We start from the raw sequence: 8,861 nt of genomic DNA, 5'->3' as shown, positions 1-8,861 counted from the left end.
ATAAGGACAGCATTGGCCATAAATGAAATGTTCTACTCTGCTGTTCCTCATTTAGGTGCTTTTTGACCTTCAGTGACTCCTGAGTCTGTGAAATGAGGTAGAACCACTACCTCCTGAGGGCCAGAGTGAAGAAGGCTGAGAGGATTCTCAGCAGCTATCTGCTCAGGTAATTTTCTATATCAGGAAACCAGGAACCTAACTCTCCCCGATATCTCTCTCACCTGCCTGCTCATTTGACATGCCATTATAGTCTTTAAAGGGAGAGATGGAAATGTTGGAGATACTGCCTCTAGATGTGACCAGAATCAGTATTTTCCTGTGGCTATCTGACCCTTGCTCACAGAGGGGTAATGAGATATGCCCCTCATGTCTTAATGTGGTAGAATTTGTATAGCATTTTTAGACACATTCCTACCGCAGATCCTCCCCTTCCCTCTGAGAGAAGAAGGTGGGGATTATTATCTCCATTTTTGTCGATGATGAACCTAAGATCCATTTAGCTTCTCTGACTTACCCAGAGTAACCCAGGTAGTAAATGATTGAGCTAAGATGGAACTCCCATGCCAAAGCTATCTTGTCTCTATTACCAGGTATCTTTCCACAGTAAGCTAGCCATCCTGTCTCTGCCTCTAAATCAAAGCAACCTATATTCAATCAAATAATGGGATCCTTCAATTCCAGGTGTCAGTCACTGCAGTAATAGCTGTAGCCCTCTGAGAACCAAACCAAGAATCTAGAAGTAGATTTTAACATCTTTTCCATCACTTTGGAAGTAGCAATAATTATGGTCTTTTGGTAGGGAGTATCACATTCCATGAGGAGTTATGAATTGTCATAACACTCATTATTGATATATTTAAGCACATTGTGCCAGGAGCAAGGAACTTACAATTTAATAGAGAACACAGACATTAAGTGAATAAATACACAATGCATTAATTCCAACAGTAATATTAGTAAATGACAGTGCCCTGGATACCAGCTTGTACGTGATGAACTTATCAAAAAACAAACCATAGGTTTTTAAGAGATAAATCATAGAATAAAATGAAGCCAATTTTGTAGGCAGTGATTTTTATTATGTGTGGAGGTGACAGAAAAAAAAATGTATAGAAGATGCTGTAAGCTGCAGCAGGAAAAAATAAAATGCTGAAAAAAAAAATATTCTGTGGTCTCCTTGCTGGTTGCCCCTTAAGGAAGCAGAGATTTTTCCAGACCCTCTGTCACTCTGGGCATATGACTGACTTATAGCTCAGGTGTGCATTTGTCTGCTTAAATCTGCCACTGTTCCAAACAGCTTGCCATGCTCTATATATAGAGATGACTTCACCCTCTGTTGGAATGCAGCAGCTGTTCAGCAGAGCACACTGATATGCTACAAGGACTCAGGCCATATCTAATTGAGCACTTCAATACTGCAGAGATAGGTGCCTTGGAAATATTTAGATGAAATACCTTTGGCCAGATGGAAGCTGGCCAGGATACCAGGATAAAATCTTCATCTCACAGGACTGTCAGTGAGTCTCAGCAGGGGGGCTCCATGGAGGTAGATGGCATCTGGAGAGATGCCTCTCTACCCAACATGACACAAAGAATAGCAGGGAATAGGAGATGTCAGAATTTTGCTGCTTCTTCCTTCTCCCTGTGGCAGGCTGAATGGAGCCCTCCCCCTGTGAAAACAATCTGAAAGTTACTGGTGCCTACAAGTCAGGAAGGTTTCTCCCCGCCTTGAGCCTGTACCCTCCCCGACCTCCCAGCTTTCCAGCCCTGGAAAATGATTGGCAGGTATAGAATCATTGGTACTTTTTTTTTTTTTTTAACATTTATTTGCGCGGGATCAAGTGCTAATTTTGCTGGAGGAAGCAATCAGCTGTTATAGTTGGCTGACAACTGGCCAGGAAGCGCTCCTCCTGGCTTTGCTACCAATGATCCACATCACTTCAGTCAGCCCCCCTATTATGCAAGGTGTTGCTTCTCCCATCTGTAGATTTTAGAGATTGGCAGATTTATCTTCAGTTTTTCTCTCAGTTCTGAAAGAACCCATGTGACTGTCTTTCACAACTATCACCCCATTCTCCTCTCTTGGAAGACAATAAGAAAAAGACAAAAACAATCAGTGTTGATAATGGAAACATCTTGCATTTGCATGTAATTTACTGTTTAGGTAAATATATCATTTGGATATCTACCTTCACACCAAAGGAAATGCTGTTATTTTAATTTAGATGAATCAACAAAAGCACAGAGAAAAATAAGTGGCTTGACCGAGTCAGACAAATTGCAAAAAAAAAAAAGATTTGAACTAATGGTATTGTCAATTATGAAAGGATCACTAAGACACTAATGCAATTTCCTCCTTGAATGTGTTATTTATATGAGCTCAGTGAAAACAAACAAACACCAAGACGAGGAATAATAAGTCTCCAGCTTTGGGTCAGATCTGTGTTTAGATTTAGGGATTTGCAAATAAAAAGCATAATTCCTGCCCTTCAAATTCACTGTTTAGTGGGAGAGCTAGCCTCCTTAACCAATGCTGGCCATGTGATGTAATGAAACACAGAACAGTGCATCTAATTCATATCTGGAGGGACAGAGGGTTGAGGTCAAGAAAGCTCTGCAGAAGCAGGTATGTTATACTGGCAGCAAACAATGGATAAAAAAGAGCAGGGGGAGAAGAATTCAGAGTAGGATAATATCTAAGAATTCTAAGAAGGCTCTAAAAACAAGAGCTAGCATGTGAGGGACTAGAGGTTACAGTGTCTGTGCTGAGCACTGGACCATGAGTGTGACAAGATATACAATGTTCAAGTATCTGAACACCCAAGTGGGAAAGTTCATAGCTGGATCTGAGACCCCATGCTCAGGGTTGAGAATAAAGTGTCGATACAGATAACCAAAGCCATTTCTCAATGCCTTAGTTTTCGGAAGTCCCTGAGGATACAGCTGTGCAAATGACAACCATTTCTGGACGGGGTTGCTAGGGAGTCTAGAGTTTAAGAAAGTTTTGCACATGCTCTGCCTGTGAGTCAGGTTTTTTGCCTGTTAGCAATCACTGTTCTAAGGACAGAAGTGTAAGTTAGACCACTGCGAACTGGAGGAAGGACAATAATGAAGCTTTTGAGCCAGGGAAAGCAAAGCTGGGATGGAGAAGAAGTCAGAGTGCCCAGTGCCCCACAGGGAACTCTAGGTTCAGGTGCTGCCATTCCACTGTTTCTTAATAAAGTGATTATAAAAATACTTTTATAAACTCATTTTTAAAGTTTGTTACTATCAGAAATCATTTCAAAAATGATAAAAATTAGGATCCTTTTTTAAAAAATGTAAAAAAAATAAATCTTTGAGGTAGAGAAGGCATTATTGCTGGATTTCACCTCATTCTATAAATAAAGTTATGAAGTTCCCACAAGTTACCAAGCCAGTTGTTTTCACTTTTTTCCTTTTTTTTAAAATTTTTTTTAGTTATTGATGGATCTTTATTTTATTCATTTACTTGCATGTGGTGCTGAGAATCGAACCCAGTGCCTCCCACATGCTAGGCAAGTGTTCTACCTCTGAGCTACAACCCCAGCCCAAGCCAGTTGTTTTCTAAAGAAACAAGAGAACATTACAAGATGGAAGACCTGAAAAGAGAAATGGCAGCTAGGTGTGAATGCTGCAGGATACTCAGAAGAGCAAACTCAAGGAATGTTAAGAGGAGCATGATGGCTTTAATTTCATTTTAAACATCTATTGCTATCTGTACCAAAGGAAAATAGATATTTATACTCTCTACCAAAATTACTATGATTTAGGTAAGACAAAAAAACTTAGGAAGCAGATTTTTTTAATTATCAAGAAATGTGCTATGCTGACATATCCTCATGTATTATCTTTTATTTTTCATAAAAACACTGTATGGTGGATATTATCAGCTCCATTTTAAAATCAAGGGAAAAGATTCAGAAAGGTTAAGTGTTGTTTTTTTTTTCTAAATCCAGTCCATTTATTATAGAGTCCAGATTTGATATCATGCTACTTGATTCTAATACTCACCTGACCACTGCCAATTTTTACATAGCCTCTAAGGCAAGAATTTTGTTTATTTTTAGGCTTTTTGTGTGTTTGAAAAAATAAAAACAGTAATAAATTTTGTGATACATGAAAATGATATGAAATTTGAATTTCATTGCTGAGAAATAAACTGCTACTCTCATTTATATATTGTCAGTGACTGCTTTTGCGTAAGAGTGCAGTTAATTGGGACAAAGGCTGAACAACATGTGAAAAAACCAATGTAAATAAACATCTTCAGAGATCATCCAAAAATCAGATTTAATAAATAAAATATTTTAGGCTCTTGTTTCTAAAAAAAATACTTAGACCATCATATTGACACTGATAAAAGTGAATTCTGCAGTTAAACCTTATCCATATGTTGTTATAAGAGGTAAGGACCCCCAAAAGGTCTATATGCTGAAATATAGAATGACATATATTTAAGCAATTGGCCTGATTCACTGCAGTGATATTATATGAAATCAGCCAAACATTCAGAGATTTTTCCAGGCAAAAATTATGATCCAAGTTTGACTAAACAAACAAAACATTAAGATAGATTAGTGTTTCAGATAACAACTCTGAAAACTTGAGAATTATTTTCAATTTTTCCTAAATAGATTCATTTTTCAAACATTTATAATTCTGTGCTCAGGGTACTATTTTGGGCAAGGCACTCATTTACGAATGCTAAGAGGCTCATTTTTGTCTGATGATGATGGGGAGCCACTGGGGACTCTCAGACTTGTGAATGACGGAGGTTCTCATAGGGAAGGGGTCAGTTGATGAACAGGAGTCTGAAAGGCCAGAGATATGCAGGAAGAATAAAAAGAATAAAATGACATCAAAGAAAGGGAGTTAGAAAATTCAAAATGAAGGATATAGTTTGTATTGTCCAATGCAACAGGAAAGTCCTATAAATCAAGGATTGAAAAAAAAAAATCTATTGGATTGGACAATGGAAAGAAGGTCATTGGTGACTCAGCAAGGTCAGGTTCAGGGGAGTGGTAAGGTGAAACACTAGACTGCAGTATATTGAAGAGGGCTTCAGAATAAATTATAGGTTATTCTTAGTAGAGATTAGGAGAAACAGAAGTGAGACTGGGCAGTTGCTTAATAAAGATGCAAAAACAAGATTTTTTTTTTTCTTCCTTTGTTGTGGGAGGAGGTTGTAAAGAAATACTTAAAGGCTGCAGGAAAGGAGTCTGGTGGGGTTAAAAAAAGTGAAAGATATTCCTTGGAAAAGCTGGATAGCCAATGGATATCTTAGCAGAATTGGGAGGAGAAGGGGCCATAGGACTAGTTTTGGTTTGAACAAAAAGTGAGGGATTCTCTGTTCTGGTGCTGCATTTGATGGCAGATATAAACTAGCTTGTAGGGCTATGCATGAGAAGTACAGAGGGGGTATCATAGGCATGGCCTTGGTTTTCTAGATGAAGAAGGAGACAAGGTCACTGGCTGAGAGTGAAAAGGTAGAAGTGCAATGGGGGCGTTTATGAAATGTAGACACTCCAAATGTAGAGCCAGGCATGTCCTGTTTCTTATCATGGAAGCACCTTTAGAATTTGCAAAGTGACCTTCTTAAAAGCACCTTTAGTATCTTTTCCTACTCTGTCTGATGCTTCAACATAGCTTTCTTTTGTTTTATCGTTTTCCCCTTATTATTTGCCATCTTGCATTTGTCCTCTGTCGATTCTAAGATGACATAAGTTGGAGGAGGTTTTTCATGTACCTAACTCAGCTACCAACCTCAATCATTGTTTTATTCACCCTTGTCTTTCTGTTTTGGATTATCACTCTTTTACAAGTACCTTTCTGGGGTTAGAGATTTCTTCTTTTTTCTTTCTTTTTTTTTTTTTTTTTTTTCAGTTTTATGGGATATTCAGTTTTAAGGACTTTGTTTTTTTAAGATCTTATCATGGAAAAAAAAGTCTTCCATTTTTAACATTATACTGACCTCTAGAGTAGCAAAAGTTGAATAGCACCAACAAAAGAAAATAGCAAGAATAATTAACATGGAAAGGCTTACTTCAAAAACTCCAGTAATCCTCATTAGAAAAGTACTCATTTAAGGGAGCATATTTTATGTGAATACATAATTGAAATAAATAATTGAATTTTTATGTATTTACATGGAAAATAGATACAAAGGGGCTCTGCAAAGTCTAGCTACAATATATTTTTGAAACAAGGTAGAATGAAATAAACAAAGCATTCTATTTCAAATTTATATAGTGTTATTTTTCCAAACAAAATCTATATCTTAATGAGAACAAAATGTCTAATTTTTCAGACATATTAAGAAAGGTAGTAAAATGAGTTAGAAAAATTAATATCGCCAAGACTGCATGAAACAGAATGAGAAAGCTAAAAAGTAGGTTGGAGAAAATACTTTCTGCTGCTATTCCTTTCCATTCCCCACTTTGTAAGTGAGAAGTCTGAGACCCAAAGAAGCTTTCAACATGTGAAAACTCAGATGTCCTGACTCCCAGTTTAGTCTGTTCAATGCATAATGCAGTCTCTCTTACTAGGAAGATAACTAACAGAAGAACTACTAAGCTTCCTGTTGACAATGAGAGGTGGTCTTAACTACAATGAGAATGGGTAGCTGACATGAAGATTTAGCCTCATGGTGCTCTGTGAAAACACCACATAGGTCTAGGGATATGGCTCAGTTGGTAGAGTGCTTGCCTTGCATGCACAAGGCCCTGGGTTCAATCCCCAGCACCACCAAAAAAAAAAAAAAAAAAAAAGGAAAACACCACATAAAGATGAAACTAGGGCCAACTACATCCTTTCTCAACTTGCATATTTGGTTAAGTCTTTTTTCCCAAGGAGCCAGAAAGTGATGAAGAGATTATGGAAGTGCTTCATATAGTACTTTCATGCATAATACCTCTGAAATAGACAAGAAAATTATAAGTGCCATTTGGTTGAGAAGGTTTGTATATATCATCTTGATGTTCTAAGCCTATTCATATTTTCAACAACCAGGAAAATAAACATCAGTATCCTTGTTTCATAAATGAATGTTCAGAGATGGGCTTCACACTGCTTTGAAATAGCAAAACTATTTTTTTTTAACCCATGTTACCTCATTTTAAATCCTGTTCACTCACCCTTCCTTTAGTAGTGAAGTATTTCTCATTGTAAGACTTATGACTAATGATGACTTGTGTGGTAGTGAAATTTGTTTTTCTTTCTAAACAACCGTTCATAATTACTAGACTTGACACTGGTCACTGGAAAACTCCTAAACTACTGGATCATCCATTGCTTTTGATGGAATGAAGGATGATTATCCATATGAAGTCATTTCCCATAGATTCACCCCAAGAATGTTCCAGAAACCTGTCAGTATACCCACTGCCTTTCAAAATGATGTCAGATTCAGAATGAAGCATAGCTTTGAAGTATATTGGACTTAAGTAAAACCACAGACTGAGTTTCCCCCTTTTTCTCCCATTCATAAAATTCCACGTAGTTCAAATCCTTATACCCATGTTGCCATTTACCAGACACACATGTGATCCTTGGAGTTATTTATTACCACCTTCAACCAGTTAACTCTGGATGAGGGCAATGCTGGGCATGACCAGAAGTGGGTCAGATGTTTGCTTTGATCATCTTCAGCTTATTCTCTCTCCTATTTACATCACCTAAGTTCTCGTTAACTAAGATCATCTGGTACTGACCCCCAAAACACAATCTCATAGAAAATTCAATGTACACCAAAACATAAATGGCAGGCAGCAACATCATCAAATTCTACTTAACCCAAGAGAATATATATTCTACAGGTTTTAAGTCTTTAAGAAAAAGGTAAACAAGAAGAATTCCATCAGGGTGATTGGGCTTGTTCTATGGCAAGCTACAGGTCTTATTGGCCTCTTGTGCAGTGTAGATTCTCCCTCATCCTCTCAATGGAGCACACAAGCTCTGCTGTGGCCTTAAAAATGTCCAGAAGGAGAAAATAATTTATTTGTAAGCTGAGAGTTAGAAGGCAGAGCAAAGACAAGGAAGTTTCATTCATCCTCTGTGTACTTCAGGACAGATTGGGCCACCCAATATTTATAGACTGCCCATTACACATCATTCACTATTAATAACTCTGCCATATGTACCAACTAATTCATCTCATTTTGATCTTCCTTCAAACCTGCTGCAGAGGTAATTCATCCCTATCGTACTTGCTAAGAACTGTGCAGCCTTGAATGTTGGCGTTACAAATGGAACTCGAGTTTCAAATCAACCGTATTTCACCAGTGCCACCTTTAAGTAAATAAGGAAGTTTCTCTGCTGATATTCTTGCTTGTGAAAAATTTTCTTAACACTGTCTTGCCAAGTGTTGATTCTAGACTTAAACTGCCTGGGTTTAACCCAAGCTACGTCATTGATTAGTGTCATGACTGTGGTCAGGGGATTTAATTTCTCTGAGCCTCAGTCCCCTTATTTGTAAGGAAGGGGTGATAATAGAACTTACTCTATAGGAATGTTATGAAGACTGATTAGGATAAACTACATGAAATGCATAGCACGATGGTTCAATAGCTATCAGATTTCTTGGCCCCATCAGAGGTGGCTAATGTTTCCTGCATGTTAGCTCTGATTGAGTACAATGGCTATGGGCACATGGTGCTGAGAAGAATTCACAGTAGGCCTCTAGAGAAAGAATCATTTTCCTGATTCTGTCTTTGGATCAGGATGAAGCTAAAGGTCCCTGTGTGCAGCAAATAGGGTTTTCTGGACCTGTGTGATACCTAGCTGCCTTAGTGTTTGGCACACATTTGTCTTTAAAAACATAAATGAATACTTGAACAAAGTAA

General features: G+C 37.7%; 1 non-coding gene across 1 annotated transcript; it reads left to right on the top strand.

Moving 5' to 3' along the window:
* Positions 1-6,696: 6,696 nt before the first annotated feature.
* Trnaa-ugc (transfer RNA alanine (anticodon UGC)) lies at positions 6,697-6,768 on the top strand. Its single transcript has one exon. It is a non-coding gene; the product is annotated as a tRNA-Ala (tRNA).
* Positions 6,769-8,861: the final 2,093 nt, after the last annotated feature.

The sequence above is a fragment of the Callospermophilus lateralis genome, chromosome 10, assembly GCF_048772815.1.
Source record: "Callospermophilus lateralis isolate mCalLat2 chromosome 10, mCalLat2.hap1, whole genome shotgun sequence".
Lineage (NCBI taxonomy): Eukaryota > Metazoa > Chordata > Mammalia > Rodentia > Sciuridae > Callospermophilus > Callospermophilus lateralis.
This window is presented reverse-complemented; position numbering and strand designations above follow the sequence as displayed.